We start from the raw sequence: 25,215 nt of genomic DNA, 5'->3' as shown, positions 1-25,215 counted from the left end.
CAAAATATATCCTACATGTTCTTTTGAAATATCTATAGTCTCAGCAATTTCATGCTGAGATGAATATCGTGCACTTGATGAATGATTTCTGGTATTGTTACACTTTTTGGATGTCCTTCGCGTGAATCATCTTCAATGCTGGTATGGCCATTTCTTAAAAACTAAAAACTCGGCAGCCCATTTCTTAGTTGTCAAAAACGAAGGAGAATAGTGCCCATAATTACTTTACTTGCAATTTAACATGGATGCATATGACAGATGTACCAACTTAGGGGTAAAAAAAAAAATCTTGCCGATAGTGTTGGTATCTGTCGTCAAGGCTGAGAACTTTTTAGACCACCCTCGTATATATATATATATGTATTGGAGATTGTATGTATATATATATGGATTGAAAATATTTTACTTTAACAGTTTGGAGAAATTGTCGTTCATTGAAAGAGTGAATTGTCAGGGAAACCAGATATTTCTGAATGAATGCAAAAATGTGGCTGTGTCCATTAAAATGTTAAAAATTGAGTGTAATGACAGAGGAAGTGAGACACAATATCTTTTTAGGAATCATCCCAGGAAGTGCAGGACTAGTGTTGTTAAGAAAGTAATCAACTGTTATGTGTATACATTAGTGTCAAAAGCGTCGGTAATCAAAATAAATTAAGAGCTATGTGATGATGTTCAGCCTGTTTCTACCCACTACAGGGTGAAAGTCTCTCCCATTGTAGGAGGGTTGGGTCTGCTTCTCCCATGGTTCCCCAGTCCATATTGGGAGATTGTATTTATACTTGGATGAATGAATGAATGTATGAAGGTGGAAGACAATCACAAACACTAGACGGGATTCAGATCCGCAGCCTCTTGGCTGGAGAGCAGATATGCTAACCACTCAGTCAACCAGGCCAGCAAGAGCTGTATAAAAGAGGATATTGTGCATGTGATATTGAAAGAAGAGTGATGATGAGATTTTTTTCTGGACCACTATAAATATCAAGCTGAGAAAGTAACATGGATGGTGCAAAAGGCAAAATTCAGATCATGAATTAAAAAAAGGTTATCACTATGTAGTAAGTAAATGGAAGAATGACCAGAAAAATAACAATTGTGAATACATATAGTTAAAAAAAAAAAAAAAAAAATTGTATACACAAGAAACAGCTCAGTACTTTAAGTGTTCACTTTAGTAAGATATGTATTTATAGGAGAGAATGACTACTATTTGGGTTTTATTGGTCAAATATGTTTATTCTAAACTAAGTTATACCAACTAGTTTCGCCAACTGTGGCTGTTGACTTCATCAGGGTTAAAATTATATAAATGTAAGAACACTTAACGCTAAAAAACTGTTTGACTGAAACCATAAATGGACCAAATACAATTGCATTTTTATAAAAGCAGAAGAATGCGTACATCACATGTATAGAACGTGTATGATCTACTAGTTATTATGTAGGAATGTTCTGTAGTTGGCAGCAAAATTTAATTCTGGCATGTTGAAAGATCTAATGAGGGTCTTCCAGATTTCGGGCAGAATTAATCCCTGGTTTCTATTTAGGTTTTCTTCTGAATGGAGAACTGTTGTGACTTCTTTTATCATTTGGGAGCAGAAATCCTCCTCTAAGTTGGGCATGGAGCTTTTATCCCATTCTATAACATGGTTAGTCCTAGCAAAGTGAAAGGCTAACCCCGATTTGTCTTCTCTATTATTATTGACGTCTCCTATATGTTCCTTTTTTCTGATTTCAAAACTTTAAAAGGATTTGTTCGTTTTCCTAAGCAAGATCAACTCTTTACATCGCAAAATTAAATTCACTCTAGAACTGGAAAAAGAGAACCAATTACCATTTCTGGACATTTTAATTAAAAAACAAATAAATGGAGGCATCAGCCTTACAGTTTATTGCAAACCTACCAATACAGGTAGATATTTACACTTCACTTCTTCACAACAATATTTCTGAGAAACTTAGCATTTAATATTTTTTATTATTATATGATGATAAAGACCTCCAAGATGAACTATCCCTGATATCAAATAATCTTACAAAGAATGGTTATCCTAGAAAATTGATCCACAAGATTCTTTTCTGTGATTTCCCCCCCCCCACACACAAAGACGACCAGAAGATATACATTACAATTCTACTATTGTGATTCCGTTTACAGGAACAGTTTCTAATAAGATTGCTAAACTCCTCAAGCCACATGGAATACGAGTAGCTTTTAAACCTTCACAGACCATTCGCCAATTCTTAAGATCTCCAAAAGATAGTCATCCTTTTTTCAAATATGCCTGAGTTTACAACATCCCCTGCTTGTGCAGCTTAAACTATATTGGCTAGACTTCAAGAAGTTTTGAAATCAGAAAAAAGGAACATATAGGAGACATCAGTAATAATAGAGAAAACAAATCGTGGTTAGCCTTTCACTTTGCTAGGACTAACCATGTTATAGAATGAGATAAAAGCGCCATCCCCAACTTAGAGGAGGATTTCTGCTCCCAAATGATAAAAGAAGCCACAACAGTTCTCTGTTCAGAAGAAAACCTAAATAGAAACCAAGGATTAATTCTGCCCGAGATCTGGAAGACCCTCATTAGATCTTTCAACATGCCAGAATTAAATTTTGCTGCCAACTACAGAACGTTCCTACATAATAACTAGTAGATCATACATGTGCTATACATGTGATGTACGCATTCTTCTGCTTTTATAAAAATGCAATTGTATTTGGTCCATTTATGGTTTCATTGCAAACAGTTTTTTAGCGTTTAAGTGTTCTTACATTTATATAATTTTAATCCTGATGAAGCTAACAGCCACAGTTGGCAAAACTAGTTGGTATAACTTAGTTTGAAATAAATATATTTGAAAAAAAAAAAAAAAAAATAGTAGTCATTCTCTCTCTCCTATAGTTCTTGTGGTCAAAAATAACTGTTTATTATCAAGATATGTATTTGGCATAACCATTAGCTCTTCCAACAAAAAATAGAAACTGGATGAAAGAATAGTAATAGAACTACAATAAACTCTTGATTTAATGGATTCCAATTCAACGGACATAATTTGACAAATAAATACAGATAATGAAGTAATTAATAAAAAATAATAATATGATGGTTATGTAATTAAAATAAAAAGCCAAAAGGCTAGTTTTCTGGCAATTTAATAGATATTAAATGGATAAGAATCCTATATTGTTATATAGCCAGTAAGTGAAACTCGAGATCGATAACTACGATCTATGAGTTTCAATGCTGAAAAACTATCGGCGAAGGCAATTCGAATTGCCTTTGCCGATAGTTTTTTGGCATTGAAACTCATAGATTGCAGTTATCGATCTCGAGTTTCACTTACTGGCTATATAACAATATAGGATTCTTATCCATTTAATACGATGGTTAATCGGAAGCGATCGGCAATGTTTATAAATCGCGTCTTCAGATACATTCGCATATGGTCATGATATTTCGTGCTTTGCCGGAGTAATTTTCAGTTAAACCTTTATTAATATCAGTTAATATGTCTGGGGTTAAAAGAAAATGAATAAACTTGACGATAGCACAGAAACTTGAGATAATAAGTAAGTTGGAAAGTGGTGCATCTGTTGCTCATGTTTGTGAACTTTATGAGGTGAAAAAGCAAACAGGTTTGGACACATACAAAAATAAAAACAAACTTACTCAGTTTTCACTAAAATATAGCATTGAGAGATCCAAAAGTGGTTTCACTGTGGCTGATAAGAAACGTGAAATTGGCCAAGCATAAGAATTTAAAGAAGGAGTTTTCAAGTGGTTCCACAAACACCACAAACAACCACCACTAGACCACTGTTGAAGGTGTTGTTTGTGGTGTTGAACTAAGGTTGGCTGCTGAAAAACTGGCACAACACATAGGCATACAGTTCCAGGTGAGAGATGGGTGGCCTTGGTGCTTTCCTAAATGCATTGCCATTACGAACAGGAAAACGTGGTGAAGCACTGAGCACCGATATTGAATTCATTTTAATCCTTTCTTTTAGGGTTACACAGTGATTAGCATTCATTTTTAAAATTTTATGGAATTTACAACCATGTTAAAAAAAAAACTTTTTTATTATCCCGACATTTCGATCTTCATATCAAGATCATCATCTGGAGCGTACATAAGTATACAGAACAAGCTGAGTTACATCATTAGCGCCTCCGTAGCGCAATTGGAAGAACGACGGTACATTGCGCCCTTCGATTGGAATAGGCCTAAGTTTGATTCTCGTCGCGACGGGAGGAATCTTTATCTGGTCGATTTCAATCGATGGTGAGTTAGCCGATCTCATACGGAGGTGGCAGGGTTTTTTTCCCGGAAACTCGGGTTTTTCATCCTGCACACATACAAATCGGCCCTTCAGAACACACGCAATTTACAGACAAAAATTACTAGTTGTGGTGGTGTTGGAGGTGGGCGGTAGATGGCGTTGATTCGTAGTAGAGGTAAGGTGTAGAGACAGTTGAAGATGTCCTCCCGCGATGAGTCTTCGGACTCCTTGGAGGTATCAGGAATAATAATAATAATAATAATTAACTGTAAGCTAGAGAAACAATGATTTGATCACATGTTATTCTACTGGCGTGACCTCTGGCGAATAAAATTTTAAAAAAAAATTAAAAATAAATAAATAAAATAAAATAAAATAAAACTTTTTTTTTTTTTTTTTTTTTACATCAAGCTAAATTCTATTTTTACAATGAAATAAACATTCTTTTAGATGGTTTTCTTTCAGAAACAATTGGTGTCCTATTTTTAGTATTACAATTCCTATTTTTGATTTACAATACTGGATTTTCTACAGTCCTGTTAATAGTTGTTCTTGGTGAGGAAGGTCGAATATATGTCTTCCATATGTTTGGGGATTTTTTAAACCATCATTGTTGTTCAGATTGGGGTAGTTGCTGATAATCTCGCAGGCTTCCTTGAATTCCCGTTCATACCATGTTCTAGTGTGATGTAGACAGCTGGTGGTTTTCCAGTCAATTCTGTGTAAGGTATTCAGGGCATGATCAGAAAGGCCAGCTTCACCATAATTATTATATTTAATGTGTCGTTTATGTTCTTTTTGTCTAATAGGAATAGTGCGTCCTGTTTCTCCTATATATGGTATGTTGCAAGTACAGTAAATTCGGTATACTCCAGGGTGGGCTAGTGGAGGGAGTGGGTCTTTGGATGAGTTGAGTAAGTTTTTTAATTTTGCAGGCGGTTTAAAGGTGGCTTTGAGGTTGTACTTTTGTAGTACTCTGTTTATTTTGTCTGATATTCCTTTAATGTAGGGAATGGTTACAGTTTTACTGTAGTCTGGTTTGTCTTTGTTTTTTATTGTGGTTTTGTAGAGAATTTTGTTTATAGTATTTTGGCTGTATCCGTTTTTTTTTGTAGGTTATTACTGATAATTTTAAACTCGTCTTTCAATGCCTGTTCACTGGAACAAATCGTCTGAGCTCTGTTTTTTAGAGTGTTGATGACACCTAGTTTTTGTGTTGGGTGGTGGTAGGAGTTTGTGTATATATTGTCCCATATGTGTCGGTTTTCGGTAAACAGTGAAGGAAAGATTGCCCGAGGGAAGACGTGTGACAAGTGTATCTAGAAACGGAAGTGTGTTGTGTTTTTCAATTTCAATTATGAACTGTATGCGTTTGTGTTGTTTGTTTAGGTGGCTAAGGAATGTGTCTAATGTCTGGTGGCCATGGGACCAGATCGCAAAAACATCGTCAACGTATCGTCATCGTCAACATAAGCCAGACTTTGAGTTTTAGAGGGGAGGAATCTAGAGCAAGTTGCTCAAAATGTTCTATGTAAAAGTTAGCAATAGGGGAGGATAATGGCGAGCCCATGGCTGTGCCTTCTTTTTGTAAGTAGAAGGCATTTTGCCATACAAAATAACCTGACCGTAATACATGCGCAAAAAGCGCCGTGATATCTGGAGGGAATTTATTTTGTAGGAGAAGGATTGTGTCATTGATTGGGACATTCGTAAAGAGGGCAGAGACGTCAAAACTGACTAATAAATCATCTTTTTCTAATGTAATGTCTTTGATGATGTTTATGAAGTATTGTGTGTTTTTGATATAGGAGGGGGAATGACCTACCAACTCCTTGAGTGTTGCCGCTAATTTTTTGGCTAAGTGATACGTCGGGCTATCAATTCCTTCAATGGTAGGTCTTAGCGGGGTGTTTTCTTTATGAATTTTTGGTAGCCCGTAAATTCTAGGGGAGTGCGCGTAATGAGGGAACAGTTTTTTGAACTGATATTGAATGAGTTGAGTCCTTCAGAAAATACATCAATGAAGTGACTGAACCTGAGGGTCTTATTTTGTCTCAAGTTTACAATGCAGATGAGACCAGCCTGTTCTATCATGCTGTTCCTGAAAATACCCTTGTGAATGAACATGACATTAGCATGCCTGGCCACAAATTAATGCTAATGGCATGCATCGCCTGAAGCCAATGGTAGTCATTAGAGCACGAAAGCCTTGCACTTTGAAGAATGTTATGAATCAGTTGCCTGTCATCTATTTCAGCTCAAGGAATGCCTGGTTTACAAGCGACATTTTTTCCGACTGGTTTTTCAATCACTTCATACCTGAAGTGCAAAACTACCAAGAAGATGTCCTGAAAATCTCTCCTGAAGTTATAAAAGCTGTTTTACTTATTGATAATGCATCAGCCCATCCTAATGCTAAGAAGTTGGTTAATAGGAATGGAAGAATAAAATGTATCTTCCTTCCTCCAAACACCACTTCTATAATACAGCCTATAGACCAGGGAGTCATGGTTGCCTGCAAGAGGTTGTATAAGAAGAAGTTTCTTGAAGAGGTTATGGTTGTCTTGGAGAACAAAAATAATCTCAAATAAGATACAAGAGGTGCCAAAACACTTCAAAATTTGCGTGCATACAACATCAAGTCCACCATCTTTAATTTTGCTGTGGCTTTGAAGGAGATAAAGACTACAACATTGGCTAATGGCTGGACCAAGTGACTGAATGGGAGTGAACGAGAATATAATTTCCGTGAAACTTTGATGCGAGCTGGTAATAATGTCAGTGAAAATGACATTGAACAATGTCTAGACATTGGGTGTCCCAGACTACCAAATTCTCAGTCAGGAAGATATTGCTGAAGATGTTCTATTGGGTGATCAGGAAGTTGACAACAAGGAAGAAGTGGTTCCAGCTGGTCTGAAACTATCGGTGCTTATAGGTGGCATCATCTCGTTCATAGGTGCATCTTCAGATCCAGAGGCGATTGCTTATTACGAACATTTTCTGCAATTTTGATCGTTAATTATTAAGAAACAGTATAAAAGTGGAAAAAAGCAGCTGAAACTTGATGCATTTTTCAAGCCCGATCCTCAGTAAAATTGTATTTACATAAAAATGTTCTCATTAAAATATATTAATACCGTACCACGGAAAGTATTTTATTTTCAATACTATTCCCAAGATTTCCGATTTAATGAACTTTCGATTTTACGGACAGCCCTTAACCCCTAGTCTGTTAAATTGAGAGTTTACTGTATTAAAAGTTTTATGTCAGGTTGACTTAATGCAGTAGTTGGACTGGGTGGGATCAGCATGGGTGTTGGAGGAATGTGCAAAAGAGTTAATATTACTACCTGATTGTTCACTTTGAGTCTCAGCACATGCATATTCCTAATGAGTGGATGAAGAGCAAGTTAGTTAGTTCCGTTATTCAAAAGTGGGTCTAAGACTGATGAAGCAAATCATTGCCCTATTAATATCTGTGTAGTCATCAAGGTATTGAAATTGCTAGTAAGGAATCTCATCTGAAAATAGGTAAATAATGGTGGAATCCTCCATTGAGAATAGCATGGTTTTGTATAGACTTACATTGCTATAGCAGTCTGCTGATGTACTAATAGTAACCTCAGACTTGGATAAGGATAATCAATATACCATGATATATCTGGATTTTGTCAAGACAGAGGTTTACATTTGCAGTTCTTATACAATTAATAGATATCATAATCGGGCAATAATGATTAGGTAAAAGAAGGGGCTAGCTGTCGCATTCAAGACTAAACACTAAGAAAATTTTCTTGGATGCAGGAAATTTCAATGGATTGCCCTCTTCTGTAGATCTTAGAGAGGATTTTGGTGGACCACCCCAAATATGGAAACAGTATTCCATGGCTGGATTTGTATAGCAAATTCCAAATCTGCAGCTGTGAATGTTTCGTCAACAGTCACAATAGAAGCCAAAAAAATTTGCACCTGATTTCTCAAAATGACCCAAAATCCCTTGAGATGACAGCATGCATTCTCTTTTGGTCGGCATTCAAACATTTGGGGATCCAAATGTTTGAATGCCTTTTGCTGAGAGTTTCTGCATGTCTGGTGGATAATGACCTCAATTCATTCCCTAGATATCCCCAGTCTTTGCAATGTTTTTGGCTGGTATTCATATATCATCAAGAATTGTGGCATGCACTGCATCGATGTTTTCAGATGTAATTACTGTGGAAGGTCTTCTTAACCTTGGGGTATCTGTTGTCTCAGGATGTTCAGTTTAAACTTGGCCGCCCATCTGGCACCTGTTGGATATGCTGGGGCATCATCCCCTAAAGTCTCACACAAAGTTTAGTGAATCTCAGTTTGTGGACATTTCTTGCAGCATGTAAAACTTGATGATGGCCTTCACCTCTGTGTCTTCTTATTTTTTCAAAATCTCTCTGACATGCTTCTTATATATCCTAAAAGAACAAATTATTACAATTCGATGAAACATGGGAATTAGAGGGTTTTCAGATATGTTCTTCTTTGTGGTTATATCAGTTGCTTTAATATCGTTTTTGTTCTAGGTGTTTATCAGAACTTTTTAGTCCCCCCCCATATAATTATTAATTTTGATTACATACCTTCTTTTCTTCAGATTGTCATAAATCTACATTTCAATCCATTTTATACATGAACTATAGTTTTTTTGTTTATATAGAACCATAAAGTAGGTTCTATGTAAACAAAAAGCTTGCTGTATATTCTCATACCCTTCCATTTCTCTTCCCATCAGGTTGTCATTCTCATATAACTATTTTTGGGCAAATAAACTCAATGCAACAATTTCATCTTTTTTTTTTATTTCTGATATTCCTGGCATTCTTGAATAAGCATTCCTACTAATTCCATCCCTCATATGTGACCTCTTCACACTAGCTTCTGTTTTCTCACTTTTGTAACCCTTTGTTATATATTAGAATTACTTCCAAGACTCCATGGAGTCCAAAGACTCATCTCAGGAGGTCAAACACTCACAGACCACAATAACTATCATACAGTGCTTTGAACCAATTCAGTGTTGGAGTATTCACTACCCACTCTGAAAATGCATTTCAATCATTCACCACCTTCCAAGCAAATGATCCCTTTTTTGCCTTTTTACTCACACTACCTTTGTACACTTTCCAGGAATAACCTCTTGTTTTTGCATCTCACCCATTATCCTATGCAATAATTTCCCCTGTATCTGGTAGGCTCCTCTCACTAGCTTACATATCTCAGTTATATCATCTCTCCTATCTGTCAGGATCTGAAAACCACATTCCCTTAATCCATCCTCATACTCAATATTCTAGAGTTCTTACAGTCTTAGTTATTCATATCAATATAACCAGGTGATCAGATCTGTGCACAGATGTCCAAATGAGGCCTAATTAGCACCTTATAGAGTAAAACTAGAGTAAATTAGAAAAAGGATTGAAATCGCAAGGTCAATTTTCAACAGTATGAAAAATCTACTAACATCTAGAGAATTAAATCTGAAGATAAGAATCTCCAAATGCTACATATGGTGTACATTATTATATGGAGTAGAGACATGGACACTCTCCAATCTGAGTGTGGAAAAACTGGAGGCCTTTTAAATGTGGATGCTGCGAAGAATTATGAGAATATCATGGAAAGAAAAAAAGACTGAAGAGGTACTAGAGATGGCATGCGTCAACAGGAGCCTGATGAAAGAAACTAAAAAGAGAAAAGTCAGATATTTTGGACATATTCTGAGACATAACTGCCTACAACGGACACTTCTCGAAGGAACTGTTGAGGGAAAGAGGAAGACAAAGACTGGAGTGGATGAAAAATATAGAAGACTGGACTTATCTCTCATATGAGGAATGCAGCAGAGAGGTGCAGAATAGGACATGGTGGAGGCACATGGTAGTCAATCTCCTGGAGGGAGAAGACACCTGACAGGATAGAGTAAAACTATCACCTTCTTATCATATGTCATCATTCTTCACATTATAGCAGCAGTTTATTGGATAACCATTACAACTTTTGCCATGTGTCTCTGAACTTCAGTTCCCTATCTACCAAGATGATCAGATCTTTTGCTTCCTCCACCTCTTGAAGCAAAATTTCTCCAATGTGGTCAACCTCATTCCATATTCTCTGGCCATAACTTTACACTTAACAACAGTGAAATTCTTCAGCCCAAAGTACAAACCTATTCAAAATGCTCTTGTAAAAACAACCCATCAGATTTTCCTGGCATTGCTCTTCCTAATTTAGCATCTTCGGCAAACAACTGAATCTCTCCTTTCACACCATTAACTATATTGTTGATATTTAAAATAAACAGCAGTGTTGCCAGAACAGAATTCTGTGGCACTCCACTTGTGACTTTTTTTTTTTTATGTAGCACTGCATCCCTGTGGATGCAGTGACCCCTATTAGTCAACCAGCATTCTAACCACCTTCCAAATGACTCTCCATCCTAATCCTGCCCAATTTCAACAGTAGTTTATCATGTGATACATGATCAAATGCTTCAGCAAAATCCAAATAAATCACAGTATATGCATCTTCATGATCCAATACACTAGTACTTATTTATTTATTCTTATGGCAAAAGCAGCTACAGGTCAATGTCCAGACCAGAAAGCCAATTCAGGGCCTCATCTGTCACCTCATGGATGTCCTGGAGGCTACCACCGTGAAATTGGTGCTTTGGGCAGTCATTCACAATATGAGTGATCATCTGGGCCACAGGGGAACAGTCACAATAAGGGTGGTCTGATAGTCTCCATTTATGCAGTAGGTAGCCACATCTGCCCTGATTAGTTCTGATCTTGTTGATAGATGACCAAATCTTCCTAGGAAGGGCAAAACCAAGCTGCAGAGCACAGGGATCTTCAACTAGGAAACCATTTATTGGAAGATTGTTGGGACCAGTGTTCTCTCCGCATGTTAGGTGTTGATGGTAAGGCAGCTGAAGAGAGAGTTCGTCCATGGACCAGATAGGGTTTCGTGATTTTAGGCGAATACTAAGTGGATTTATGAGAGTCTAGTGCAGGAGCAGGAGTGGATTGCTTATTACTTTATTAAATACTTTAATCGAGGCTTGTCTTCTCTGTATATTTGGTGGAGCGATGTTAGATAGGACAGGCAGCCAGGGGAGAGGGGTGCTTCTCAGTGTCCCACTAATTGTGCGCATGGTAGAGTTTAGCTGGGTGTCTATAATGTTAGTGTGTGTACACTTCTTTCCCAGACAGGGCACAGTATTCTGCTGTAGAGAATGCTTGGGCTAGTGCAGATGACCTTAAGACATCAGCACCACAACCCCAGGTTGTTCCAGCAATCCTTGAGATGATATTATTTCTGATTTTAACTTTGTTGGACAGGTTGGTGATGTGCTTTTTATAGGTAAGGCTTCTGTCCAGGCTCACTCCAAGGTATTTCAGGTAAGGCTCATGTTCTACCATTTTGCCACAGAAAGAGAGGTTGAGGTGTCCATTTGCCTCTACATTGTTCAGGTGAAATGCTGTGGACACAGTTTTTCTTGGATTTGACTTCCGGTACCACTGCTTGAAGTATGCCTCCAGGATGTTCAGGCCTGTGTTCAAGGTTGTTTCCAGGTTGGCAAAGGAGGTAGACTGGTGTGGGATAGTGAGATCATTGGCATATATATATATGCTTGAGCTGGTATGTGGTAAGTCAGACATGTAGATGTTAAATAGTAAAGGGAATAACATGGAGCCCTGTGGAAGACCATTGTAGGAATCTGGGCTTGCTCTTTTTTCTACCAATATAGACCCAGATCTTTCTGTTTGGATAGAATGGATTCAAAAAGCTGGAAAGTTGTTTTGCACCTTATGATGTTACTTAGCTTTAGGAGGAGGGCCCCTGATCTAGACTGTATCATAAGCTGATGTTAGGTTGGTTAAAATGACTCTGGATTTAAGTTTCTTCTGGAAGCCTGGTCACAGCAACTTCTTCCGAGCCTGAAGCCAGTTTGTTCAATCGGGAGCGCTCTTTCGATGAGTGGTGAAATTCTTTTAAGGAGAATTCATTCAGAGCTTAAAGATGGAGCAAAGCAAGAAGGGAGTTAGGTCATAGATTTTTGACATTATTTGGATCTTTCCTTGGTTTGGGCACAGCAATTATTTTGGCTTCTTGCCGCAGTTTTGGTAGTTTTCCAGTTGTTATAATATTTAGGAAGAGGATGGCCAGCCATGTTTGACCTCATTGGCTGAGATGTTTTAGAAACTCGGGGAGGTTACCATCCACTCCTGCAGCCTTGCCATTCTTAGTGAGTTTTAAGGCTTCCTGCATCTCTTTGAGAGAAACTGGCTGTACAAGTTCAGGAAGCTCGGAGGCCATCTTCAGATTTTTACTGATGCAAGATTGCACAGTTATTTTCCTGGACTTATCTTGGAGGCAGCCAAGATGAGTGTAACCAAGTTACTAAAGCATGACTTCCCCTTAAGAAACCCATTCTGCTCTCTCATTATTTCCATTCTCATCAGTCCAGATTTATATTCTGTCTCTAACTAGGCTCTGTAATATCTTCACCACCACACCACCAACTTGGATTCTCTCTTATGCAGTAGCACTATTTTTCCTTCTTTCCACTCTTCTGGGATTGTTTTTTGCCAGACACCTGTTTAACAACCAAGTTAAGAGCATTGCCAGTGCTTTTACACATTCCCTTAATATTCAATAAATGGTGATATCCTATCCAATCCTACAGCCTTATATGCATCTATGCATATGCATATCAAGGTTACTTAATATTCTAAACACTTCTTATTCTTGAGCTGTCCGTTATCTGTCCTCCTGCCTGTTGTTATTCAACACTATTCTTAGATCCACTCTACATGAAATACACTAACAAAATAATCATTAAACATTTCCACCATATCTTTGGCAGATGTGACTCATGTTCCATCTTCAGCAGCTAAAGTCGATCCATATTCATCCTTTCTTCTACTTTCAACATAACTACAGAATTTTCTCGGATTTTGCTTTCCTGCTTCATCCAGGCTCTTTTCATATGCCAATTTTTCTTTCCTTACTTCACTTGTCACCTTCCAAGCATGCATCTTGTACTCCTCATGCTGCTGTTGATGGGTACCCTGTTCTTTATATCTCCTCCATAACATCCTATTTCTCAGACATTCCTGCATAATTCCATGATTCATTCATTTCACTCCTACTTGATTTATCTTCCAAACCTAAAGAATATAGTCTAACATTGCCACGAGTAATTGATTCCAGACCAAATCCCAAGCACTAATGATTTCTCTTCCTTTCAACTGATCGAGCCACTGCACATTACAAATATTTCCTTAATTTATAATAATCTCCTGCTCTGTTATTCTATCTTGTTCTGTGAAGCTAGTACCTGCCTAGCTACTCCCCACGTCAAAAAAAACCAAATGATCACTTGCCCCAATTGGTGGCATCATAGTGACACCTCTATTATCACCATATTACACAATAGTATTAAAACTAAATAAACACACGTAAAACCACAGTAATAGGTTTTTAATACGTAAATATTTCAACCTAAGTGTCTTAGGACATTGTCAGTACAGTTAAGAACAATACTAGGAATAACATACAGATACGGCATGAATACAATGGCATCCGAATGCATGCAGCAGCGCTTTCTAGCGTTAAAAAATAAATAAAATAAATACATTAGATTATTTAGATTAAATTAAAATTAAAATTGATTTATTTTACACAATTTTGTATGACAATTTCCCATACTTTAGGAATGACAAGAACATCATTGCGGTTTAGATTGGGTCTGTGAAGTAGGGCTTCAGCACTTTCTTTATATAAATGTTTGTGTTTGTATGAAGCTCTGTTTAGAAGTTTGGTCTTTTCCCAGTGGATCCTGTGGTTTGGGTTTTCAACTCTGTGTTGGGAGAGGCCGGATTTCTGTGGCTTGATGAGACTGATGTGATCTTGATGTTCAGAGACGCATTTAAGAACAGATCTGCCTGTCTGCTCAAAGCACGACAGTTTACAGGATCATAGTGCCTCGTACACACCAGTAGTAACAGAGGTGGAACTTTGTCTTTAGGCTAAGGTATCAAATTGTAGATCTGGTTGATGGGTTTGTAGGTCGCAGCAAGATTGTATTTTTTCATAATTTTTGAAAGTCGCTCTGAGATGCCTTTGACATAAGGTATGGGAATCCTATGGGCTTGTTCTTGTCTAGATTGATGTGTGGAGAAGTGGCTGATGATTTTTTGAGTAGTTTTAGAATTGTATCCATTTAGAATGGCTGTGTTTTTGATTATTTCCAATTCTTGTTTTAGAGATTCCTCAGAGGAGCAAAATCGGTGTGCTTGTTACCAGTGATTTGACGATGCCAAATTTTTGAGAAGGGTGATGAGCAGAAGAGTTGTGCATGTAGTGACCTGAAAAGGTCGGCTTTCAATAGACAGAAGTGGTGGTGGAACTGTCTTCTTTTCTTTGGTTGTGTAAATCCAAGAAAGAGATACCCTGTGGAGATTCTTTTTCTAACGTAAATTTGATGTGGGGGTGAAGAAGGTTTATTTTATTTAGAAACAGATGTAGCTCTTGTTCGGAATGACCCCAAACTGCAAAGACGTCATCGACACAACATAGTCAGATTTTTGGTTTGGGTTGAAACACTAAAATTTTTTTCCTCAAGGTCTTCTATAAACAGGTCTGTCAAGTTATGTGATAAGGGGAACCCCCATAGCTGTTCCCTCCTCTTGCTTGTAGATTTTTCTTTCCAAGTGAAGTAACCTGAAGTAATTGTAAATATGAATAGTTCAACAATATCAGACGGAAATTTTTGAGTTAACAGGTCCACTGTTTCCTTATGGGGGATATTAGTGAAGAGGGAGACAATATCGAAGCTAATTAGCATGTCAGTTTCCAACAGTTGAGTGTCTTTTATTTTACCATGAAAACTCTGTGGAATTTTTAATTGATGAGGTTGAGTGACCAATGTGGGGATGGAGAAGGTTAGATAAAAATTTTGCTAACTTGTAAGTCGGGCTGCTAATAGAATCAAAGACGGGTCTGAGTGGGACGTTGTTCTTGTGAAGTTTGGGTAAACCGTATATTTTAGGAGGTCTAGTGTGGCTATCTTGAGTTTTTTTACAGTTTTTTTCATCTAAAGAAGTTATTTCATCAAGTAGCTTGTTCAGTTTCTTGAACTGTCTTTTTGTGGGATCATAATCAAGTTTTGTATAAGTATTTCGATCTCGGAGTAGTAAATTCATTTCCGGTCATATGACTGAGTATCAAGAACCACAGTAGTATTTCCCTTGTCAGCTCTGGTGATGATTATGTTTTTATTATGTTTTAAGGCTGTAAGAGCTTTCAATTCTGATGGTGGAATTTTTAAGTCTGAAGGTTTGGCATCAAAAATTATTTTTGCTATTTCAAAACAAAGTTTGTTGGCTTCAATACTGGAGAGGTAGTCCAATGTTTCTTTCGATGTTGTGTGTAAAATCTAGATATGGAAAGCATTTTGAATGGGAAACTTATGACCTCTTGCTAGAACATTTAATTCATCTTCTGTTAGAAGACGGTTAGATAAATTAACCACCCATTTTTCGGACGGTAATTTGTTGGTATTTTTCTTAGATCGCTTTGACAAATTGAGGTATTTTTTATGTAGGTTAGTGTTACTTTTATCAAAAGCTTTGGTCCCCGAATTTGTTGAAACACTAATAACACAGTCCAACACAATTTTTGCTGACTTTTATATGAGACTTGTTTTTTACTAATTTGGGTGCGCTGATTTCAAATATCAAACCCATTTTTCTCTATCATGGCAGGTTTTTCTTCTATGGCATTTTCTTTTTGCTAATTTGTAAGTTTTTAATAGTTTTAAGGAGGCAGTACTATTTAGAGGATCAAAAAAATCGATTTTTTAATATTATTTTCTGAAAATATGTACTTTTAAAAATCTGTTCCTAACTTTTTATCAAGGCATTCAAAAAATTCCCGAAGATATAGCCTATTATTCAAAGTAGTGCGCAGATCAGAATCGGAGTGCTCACCGCTCTCGCTTGTTAGTAAACAAATAAATGCATAAGAACTTGCAACGGCACGTACTGGAGCTTTGAATGCGAGAGAGGCCAATAATTAGATACATAACTACTAAACAATACATAACTACAAAAATATTTATAAAAAAAATAACAATTTTACTTACACATGAGTTTCAGGGAATAAATTTTTGTTTGTAGCAATTTCTGCTGTGTGTTCTGTTTTGGCAATCCCTTTGAATACTCCAACAGTAGTTGGTCATCATGTGAGAATCCCATCTTCCTTGGTACCGATCTTCCATAGTTTTTAAGTCTTGATGAAATCTTTTGCCTTGTTCATCGCTTACAGCACCTAAATTCTCGGAAAATCTATCAAGATGACTATATAGGAAATGAAGCTTTATTCTCATGTTGCAACCTAGGCGCTGGAAATTTTCAAGCATTGTTTCCACTAGATCTTTGTAATTGCACGCTTTTTTTGTTTCGAAGAAAATTATTTGCAACCATCGTAAATGAAGTCCAGGCCTCTTTCTCAATTTCGTTCATAGAGTTGATGAAATTTGGGTCTCACATTAAAGTTCTAATTTGCGGTCCATCAAATACACCGGCTTTAATTTTTTCATAACTAAGTCGTGGAAATTTTTCACATATGTATTGGAAACAGTCACCTTGTAAATCTAAAGCTTTAACATACTGCTTCATAAGACCTAGTTTGATGTGTAGAGGTGGAAAAATGATTTTTTTTCTCTGTCGATTAAAGGTTGATTTATAACATTCTATTCTCCAACATTTAAGGATATTCTAAGAGGCCAATGTTTCTGACTCCAGTGTTGGTTTCTAGCTCGACTATCCCAGAAGCATAGAAAACACGGAAACTTTGTATATCCTCTTTGAAAGCCAAGTTAAAAGTTCACCATTTTAAGATCCACACAGATGATCCAGTTATGGTCTGTATATTTTAATAACTTCAGAACCTTTTTAATGTCCTCATATGTTTCCTTTAAGTGGACTGAATAGCCAATAATAATTGAGCCATATACATTCCCATTGTGTAGTATGACACACTCGAGACTTCTGCTTGAACTGTCGATAACTCATTCGGATGATATTGTACAACACTCATTTCAGTTAGTAAACCTGACACATTGTTACAGTAAACAAACCCACACTCGTGTTTAAAATATTGTTGTACAAGATTACTTTCCCTGCTAGGATAAAAAGTTATCTTCATATCTTGCTCCAGTAAGTTTTTTTCATTTAATCTTGAAGCTAACAATTCTGATGATTCCTTTGATAGGCCCAAATCTCTTACTAAGTCATCCAATTCCACTTGAGTAAAACGTTGCGGTCCAGAACTAGAAATTAAATTTTCATTGTCTAAATCAATATCCGGGTCTTGCTCCTCAAGAACATCTTGCATATCCCGATCATGCTCGTTCTCAAGTAAAGGAAGTCCTTTATAAATTGGCACGGCAATTTCATTGGAATGAGCAGCTGGCCGAATTGCTGAGTCGAGTTTTGGATACACAATTTTTTCCTTATTCTTCTTGTTAGAACCAGAAGTCTGAACTAAACAAAAATACTTATCATCTACGTGCTTTTTTGGTTCACGCCAAATCATTGGAATGCCAAAAGCTAATTTTTGGCGTTATCCCTTGCTCCACTGTCGTAAATTTTCTACACATGACTTACACACTTTATTTGGAGCCCATGAATTGTCCTGATCTGCAAGTTTTATGTCAAAGTATGCAAAGTACACTTTCTTAATGAAATCAGTGATATTTGTCCTTTGACTGGGAACAGTAAAGCTGCCACAAATGTAGCAGAAGGAATCTACACTAGACACATTTTCAAGTAGTAGACATGATGTATTTTCTTCACTGCAGACTAACATGCAATTAACAAGACAAAAAAGCCAGAGACTTTATTGAAACGTTATAAGCACTCATCATACTTTCACGATCGATTAACAATTGACTGATTTCGATCGTTCTTTGTCCACTATGACACATATAGCATTCATTTGTTTTAGGCAGTTGTCATCACCTACTTTTCATCACCTAAATGTATTAGGTCGGTTTTCGGCCTCTCTCACATTCAAAGCGCCAGTACATGCCGTTGCAGGTTCTTACGCATTTATTCATTTACTGACAAGCTAGAGCGGTGAGCACTCCAATTCTGATCTGCGCACCGCTTTGAATAATAGTCTATATCTTCCGGAATTTTTTGAATTTCTTGATAAAAAGTTAGGAACAGATTTTAAAAGTACATACTTTCAGAAAATAATATTAAAAAATCGATTTTTTTGATCCTCTAAATAGTACTGCCTCCTTAAAACTATCAAAAACTTACAAATTAGCAAAAAGGAAATGCCATAGAGGAAAAACCTGCCATGATAGAGAAAAATGGGTTTGATATTTGAAATCAGTGCACCCAAATTAGTAAATAACAAGTGTCAGATCATAATCAGCAGGAAAAAAAATTTTTTTTGTTGACCAGTGTAATCACTTGTAGCAACTCTTGATTTAATGTTTGACAATTCTGCTTCTAATTCTATAATTTTTAAATTATTTGTTGCCAATTCATGTTTAGAAACTCATAGCTGATTAAGCAGAAGTGAATGGCTTGCTTTCTGATAGATTTTATGAGCACCTGGTGATTTAATAACTTCCTTTAGTTTAGCCAATGTTGGAATGAGTTTATCGCGTATGCACTTTTTTAAAAAAGAGATTCGGGCATGTAGCTTACCCTGTTTCAGTTGAAGTTTGCCTAGTAAGTCCGTCTTCTGTGCTGTCTGTTCCTCGTGAAGGAATAAGACTTGATTATATGAAGAAACCTGTGGAAAATTCATGACTAATAAACACACGTAAAACCACAGTAATAGTTTTTTTTAATATGTAAATATTTCAACCTAATGTCTTAGGACATCGTCAGTACAGTTCAGAACAATACTAGGAATAACATACAATAACGTACTTTGGGCAGGCAGGCAGGCAGATCTGTTCTTAAACACATCTCCGAACATCAAAATCGCATCCGTCTCATCAAGCTGCAGAAATCCGGCCTATCCCAACACGGAGTTAAAAACCCAAGCCATACAGACCCAATCTAAACTGCAATGATGTTCTTGCCATTCCTGAAGTATGGGAAATTGTCATACAAAATTTTTAAAATAATTCAATTTTAATTTTTTAATTTAATCTAAATAATCTAATGTATTTTATTTATTTATTTTTTTTTTTTTTATGCTAGGAAGCGCTGCTGCAGGCATTTGGATTCCATTGTATTCATGCGCCCATCTGTATGTTATTCCTAGTATTGTTCTCGACTGTACTAACGATGTCCTAAGACACTTAGGTTGAAATATTTACGTATTAAAAAAACCTATTACTGTGGTTTTACATGTGTTTATTGAGTCATGAATTCTCCATAGATTTCTTTATATAATTAAACAATAGTATTAAATCTAACGCTTGATTACTACATGGTGCTTCAACTACATGCTGCATTAGATAACTGCCCCAAAGTACTCAAGAAATTTGATCTCATTATTCACACACATTTCTTGCCTACAGTCCATACTTCTAATTCACCCATTATTATTACTCACCTGCACTTACCAGTCTCATCTGTCTGAACATTTCAGAATCATCTCCTTCTGCATTCCTTGACCTGTAGTGACATCCTACTAAATATCTAAAATTTTTGCTAACCTCAATCTCACATCAGATTCATTCAAAGCCATTATCATTATTGCTTTCTTCAAGTTCCACATTAAGAGGATATAACTGTTCTGAAACGAACAATACCACACCTGCTCTTTTATCTTTTCTGCCTTTTTCAAAAAAAAATCTATAATTATCACATTATATTTCTGTGAGCATGTCATCCTCTGTTAACCATGTCCCAGTGATCTTCCCATATATCTCCCTATGGGCTTATAAAGATGCTGATTATCTCTATTCATTCATTCATTACTGCTTCCAGAATCCACTCTTCTTGCATTGTCTCCCCTCAATTCTCCCCCGACTTCTTCCATTTCAGTGTTCAGCTTGCGTTTCTTTTCATGCATTCTCATCTCTCACTACTTTCCTCTCCATTCACAAACACTGTAGTCTCACCTCTTCTACTCATTCACATCACCACTGACTCTCCGATCTCTTGTTCATATCAGTCATTATACTTCCTTCTAGCAACTTCTCTGGTTAATTCATGCTAACCATTTTAAATACTGTCTATCTCTTTTGGAGAATTCCATGCATTCTTTAAGTGCATTCAGTGCATCAAGAAACTACACCCTTTTCTTCTCACACCTCTGCTAGCATATTATTCACAATTTTTGCTTGAATCTCAACTCATTATTGTCATACAGACCACATGCTCCAATTATTCTTCCCTACCAGAATGTTGCATTTCACTTTCCTTAATAATCTCTTGATATCCATCCTCACATAAATTTGTGCCTAACCAAAGCACTCATTCCTGTGACTACCACCATTTCATATATTTACTTTTCATACCCAAAGCATCAATCACTGTTCATCCTCCCTCCTAGAAAACAAACCTTGTGCACATCTCTCATCCAGTATATGAAGATTCCACTATCTTCATATACTGGATGAAGATAATGGAATTTTTTCACACTCTTCCATTCATAGCCACCAAATGGCCAATCTCATTTTGAATACACATTATCTCATTTCTCAATTAATCATCTCATTCCTCTTATATATTCTGGCAATTGCATTCTTTCATATCAGCAGTTCATACTCTCACCCGTTCCCACAATCAGGCCTTCTTTTGTCCTTTCAGGCTCTTATGTATTCACAAGTGTATTCTCTGCACTCATATTCTCTTGCTTACCTACATATATCTCTAGTGAAGATATATGCAGGTAAGCAAGAGTTTTGCACTCTTCACTGCCTTTTGCCTTTCATTGAGTATTCATGTCTCATTCTTGACTCCCATTTAACTCTTCACTGTCAATTAAAATATCAAAATTAAGCTGGGATGGCATATAAAAAAATACAGAGGAAGATCAAGATCTAGGTTCGTTGATGCAGTTAGATATGCTATAGAATAAAATGTAAAATCTGATAATTGAAGTTCTTCCAACTAAAAAAAAATTAATTTGTGAGTGCAAATGAAATGCTGGCTATGTAGAGAGGTGGGGGAGGGGTGAAGAGATGTGGATTATAGAGTTTGGTGGATAGGAGGAAAAGAGGTGATATGATAGAGACATTTAAGTTAATGAAAGGATTTTATCAGTTAATCCAGCGGGGATTATAAAAAGAGTAGAAAGTGTGAGGGAAAGAACCAGAGGTTGTCTCTAGAAGTTATGTAAAGTGAAAAGAGGTGTGAAGAGTAGATTTTTTTACATATAGAATTGTCAGTGAGTGGAATGCATTACCAGAATATGTTGTAATGCAAGGAGTGTTAAGGATTTTAAGATTCCATATGATAAATATGTTGTCAATTGAATGAACCTCCCACAATGAGTCTGCCAGCTCCATGGAGGGTATAATAATAATAATAATAATAATAAAGAATAATTAAGTTAAGGGGATCATAAATCCCTCATTATTTTAAAACCGGATATGAAACGTGGAGATCGAAATCTAAGAGTTTCATGCCGAAGAACTATCGGCGAGTCCAAGCGCAAGTCAACACCTGGGTAGTACAACACTAGGGCAACTCGGAGCAAACTCCATCACTATCCTTAATATTTTCTCATAATGTTAAACGCAGCTCCTAGGAGATGTATTACTGTTTTACATTATGAGGAGAGGTCACTACCCAGACCAGTTTCGACCTTTATTGAGGTCTCATCAGTGAGTAGGTAGACCTGGAATAACAAGGTTTAAGTGAACCGAACTTACATATACCCCTACTAACGAATTGCCATACCGGTGTACCTATATATTATTATTACTACGATACATAGGAATAATAAAGAATGCGAAGGAATTTAGGACAAGGTATGACATGTGCTGTGATTGATATCTAGTCTCCCTCAATAAATCCCTGACTCCCTACAGTCAGGGATTTATTGAGGGAGACTAGATATGTAATAATAATAATAATTTCAGGATGTTGATGTGTTTTTATTAGTAACCTGAGTTTCTTTCTTAAGCTGTTATAGATTTCAGCATTTTTTTTATTATAATTTGCAATATTCATAATAACAGTATAATTTTCTGTGTGAGACACTGTAATGATTAGTAATGTAACGAAAATCTTGGTATGGCCAGTATTCGACTGAAGTAAACTTGCAAAAACATGCATACTTCAGTTGGAACATTGACCATGAAGATGCTATATATATATAGAGAGAGAGAGAGAGAGACACTTGCAGAATATTTGATAATGAACAGTAAATTTGCCTACCAACAAAAAGCTGAAAATTTTCCTGGAGGTATAGCCTTAGCAGCATGTACTACTTAAACTCAAATTTTAGACAAACTTTTCATTGTTAAATAGCCCAGAAAAGTAACAGTCAAGAGCAATTTTGTCCTTTTTGTACTTTTTAATTAGAACTTAATGAAAGGAATAAATGTTCTGCCTGAAGTCAGTGTTTAATTTCTTCTCCCTTCTATGGAGAGTGTTTTCAGAGAAAGGAAAGATCCTTCATAGTTGCATAAATGAAAGAAATATGAGGAAGGTGTAATGAAAAAGACCTTTTCTGGTCTATGGATGTCATCTTACAAATGGGCTACTAACCTCAGCCATTTTTAACATTCTAATTACAAATACACTATAATGCTGTGATTTAAAGAGACCATGAGAGCATAATGCAGAAGGGATGGCATGACAATAAAGTTGATAGCCTAAAGTGACAAAGAAAGAACAGTGCAATACCAAGAGAGCTCCTTCAGAGAGAGAGAGAGAGAGAATGGATTGTTGTATCTGTTATTATTACAACCTCCTACAAAAAAAAAAAGCCTCACTCAATTAGTAACCTGTCTATCATATTGAACTTTGAACTCATTCACTCACTTCTCCAGCACGTGTTTACACAACTTCCAGAAATGTGTCTGAATCTCCCCCCCCCCCTCAGCTTCCACTCTTTTGTTTTTTATAAACCTTATGTATTAATCCAGTAAAATTTCCTCACTAACTTAAATTTGTATCACATCACTTTTTTTCCACACCATTCTCTGCAATTGACATTCTCTCAGCATTTCACTGGCATTGCCTTACTTACATCTGCTCTCTCTAATATTTCCACAACACACTGGAAACTAGGTGAACACATTTGAACACAGTCTTCTATGTTTTTTTTTTTTTTTTTTTTAAATAACGAAACCTGTGGTGCGATCATAATTAAAAGAAACACATGTATTAACCACAGTGAAAATTATTTAATTGTAAATATTTCATCCTAAGTATCTTAGGACATCATAAGTACAGTAGTTTTAAACAATAATAGGAATAACATACAGTTAGGGTGCATGATTACAATAGAATCTCATTAAACGTGCATAACGTGCTACAGAAGTAAAAAAAAAAAAAAAAAATTAACACAATTTTGTATGACAATTTCCCATACTTTAGGAATAGTAAGAACGTCATTGCGGTTTAAGTTCGGTCTCTGTAGTAGGGCTTCAGAACTTTTTTTGTATAAACGTTCATGTTTATATAAAGATCTATGTAAAAGTTTAGACTTTTCCCAATGGATCCTATGGTTTGGATTTTCAATTCTGTGTTGAGAGAGGCCAGATTTCTGCGGTTTAAAAAGACAAATGTGGTCTTGATGTTCCGAGATGCGTTTCTGAACAGACCTACCTGTCTGTCCAAAGTAAGATAATTTGCATGAGCAAGGAATCTCATAAACGCCAGGCAACATCAAAGGTGAGAGTTTGTCCTTAGGAGAAGGTAACAAGTTGTAAATTTGGTTGATAGGTTTGTAAGTAGTGGCAAAATTGTATTTCTTCATAATTTTAGAAAGACGTTCTGAGATGCCTTTAATGTAAGGTATGGGAATCCTATGGACTTCTTCCCGTCTGGTTTGATGTGTGGAAAAGTGACTGATGATTTTTTGAGTTGTTTTAGGATTATATCCATTTAGGATGGCTGTATTTTTGATTACTTCTAATTCCTGGTTTAAAGATTCTTCAGAGGAGCAGAATTTGTGTGCTCTGGAAACTAGTGATTTAATAATGCCAGATTTCTGAGATGGAGGATGAGCAGAAGAATTGTGAATGTAGCGACCTGAGAATGTAGGCTTGCGAAAGACAGAGTGGCGATGGAACTGTCTTCTTTTCTTTGGATGTGTAAATCCAAAAAGGAGATACCCTGTGGAGATTCTTTTTCTAACGTAAAGTTGATGCGATGATGAAGAAGGTTGATTTTATCTAGAAAGTTGTAATTCATGTTCGGGATGATCCCAGACTGCAAATATGTCGTCGACATATCTTAACCAAATTTTTGGTTTGGGTTTAAAAGTGAATATTTTTTCCTCAAGGTGTTCTAGAAACAAGTTTGCTAGGTTTGGTGATAAAGGAGATCCCATTGCTGTTCCTTCTTCTTGCTTGTAAATTTGACCTTTCCAGGTGAAGTAACCTGATGCAATAACAAACTTGAACTATATCAGATGGAAATTTTTGAGTTAGTAATTCTATTGTTTCTTTATGGGGAATGTTTGTGAAGAGGGAGACAATGTCGAAACTGATTAACAAGTCAGTTTTTGATAGTTGAATGTCTTTAATTTTTGTGTGAAACTCAGTAGAATTTTTGATTGAAGAGACTGAGTGGCCTATGTGAGGGCGGAGAAGGTTAGATAAGAATCTTGATAATTTGTATGTTGAACAGCTGATACAGTCTACGACGGGTCTAAGTGGAACATTAGTTTTGTGTAGCTTAGGTAAGCCATAAATTCTAGGAGGACTTGCATGGTATGTTTTA

At 36.4% G+C, this 25,215-nt stretch overlaps 1 protein-coding gene across 2 annotated transcripts in view; it reads left to right on the top strand.

The window, feature by feature from the left end:
* sws (patatin like phospholipase domain containing sws) overlaps positions 1–25,215 on the top strand; it is a 945,916-nt gene that overhangs the window by 590,221 nt on the left and 330,480 nt on the right. The window lies entirely within an intron of this gene.

Source organism: Typopeltis vanoorti, chromosome 8 (assembly GCF_054136105.1).
Source record: "Typopeltis vanoorti isolate ZY-2024b chromosome 8, IOZ_Tvanoo_1.0, whole genome shotgun sequence".
NCBI lineage: Eukaryota > Metazoa > Arthropoda > Arachnida > Uropygi > Thelyphonidae > Typopeltis > Typopeltis vanoorti.
This window is presented reverse-complemented; position numbering and strand designations above follow the sequence as displayed.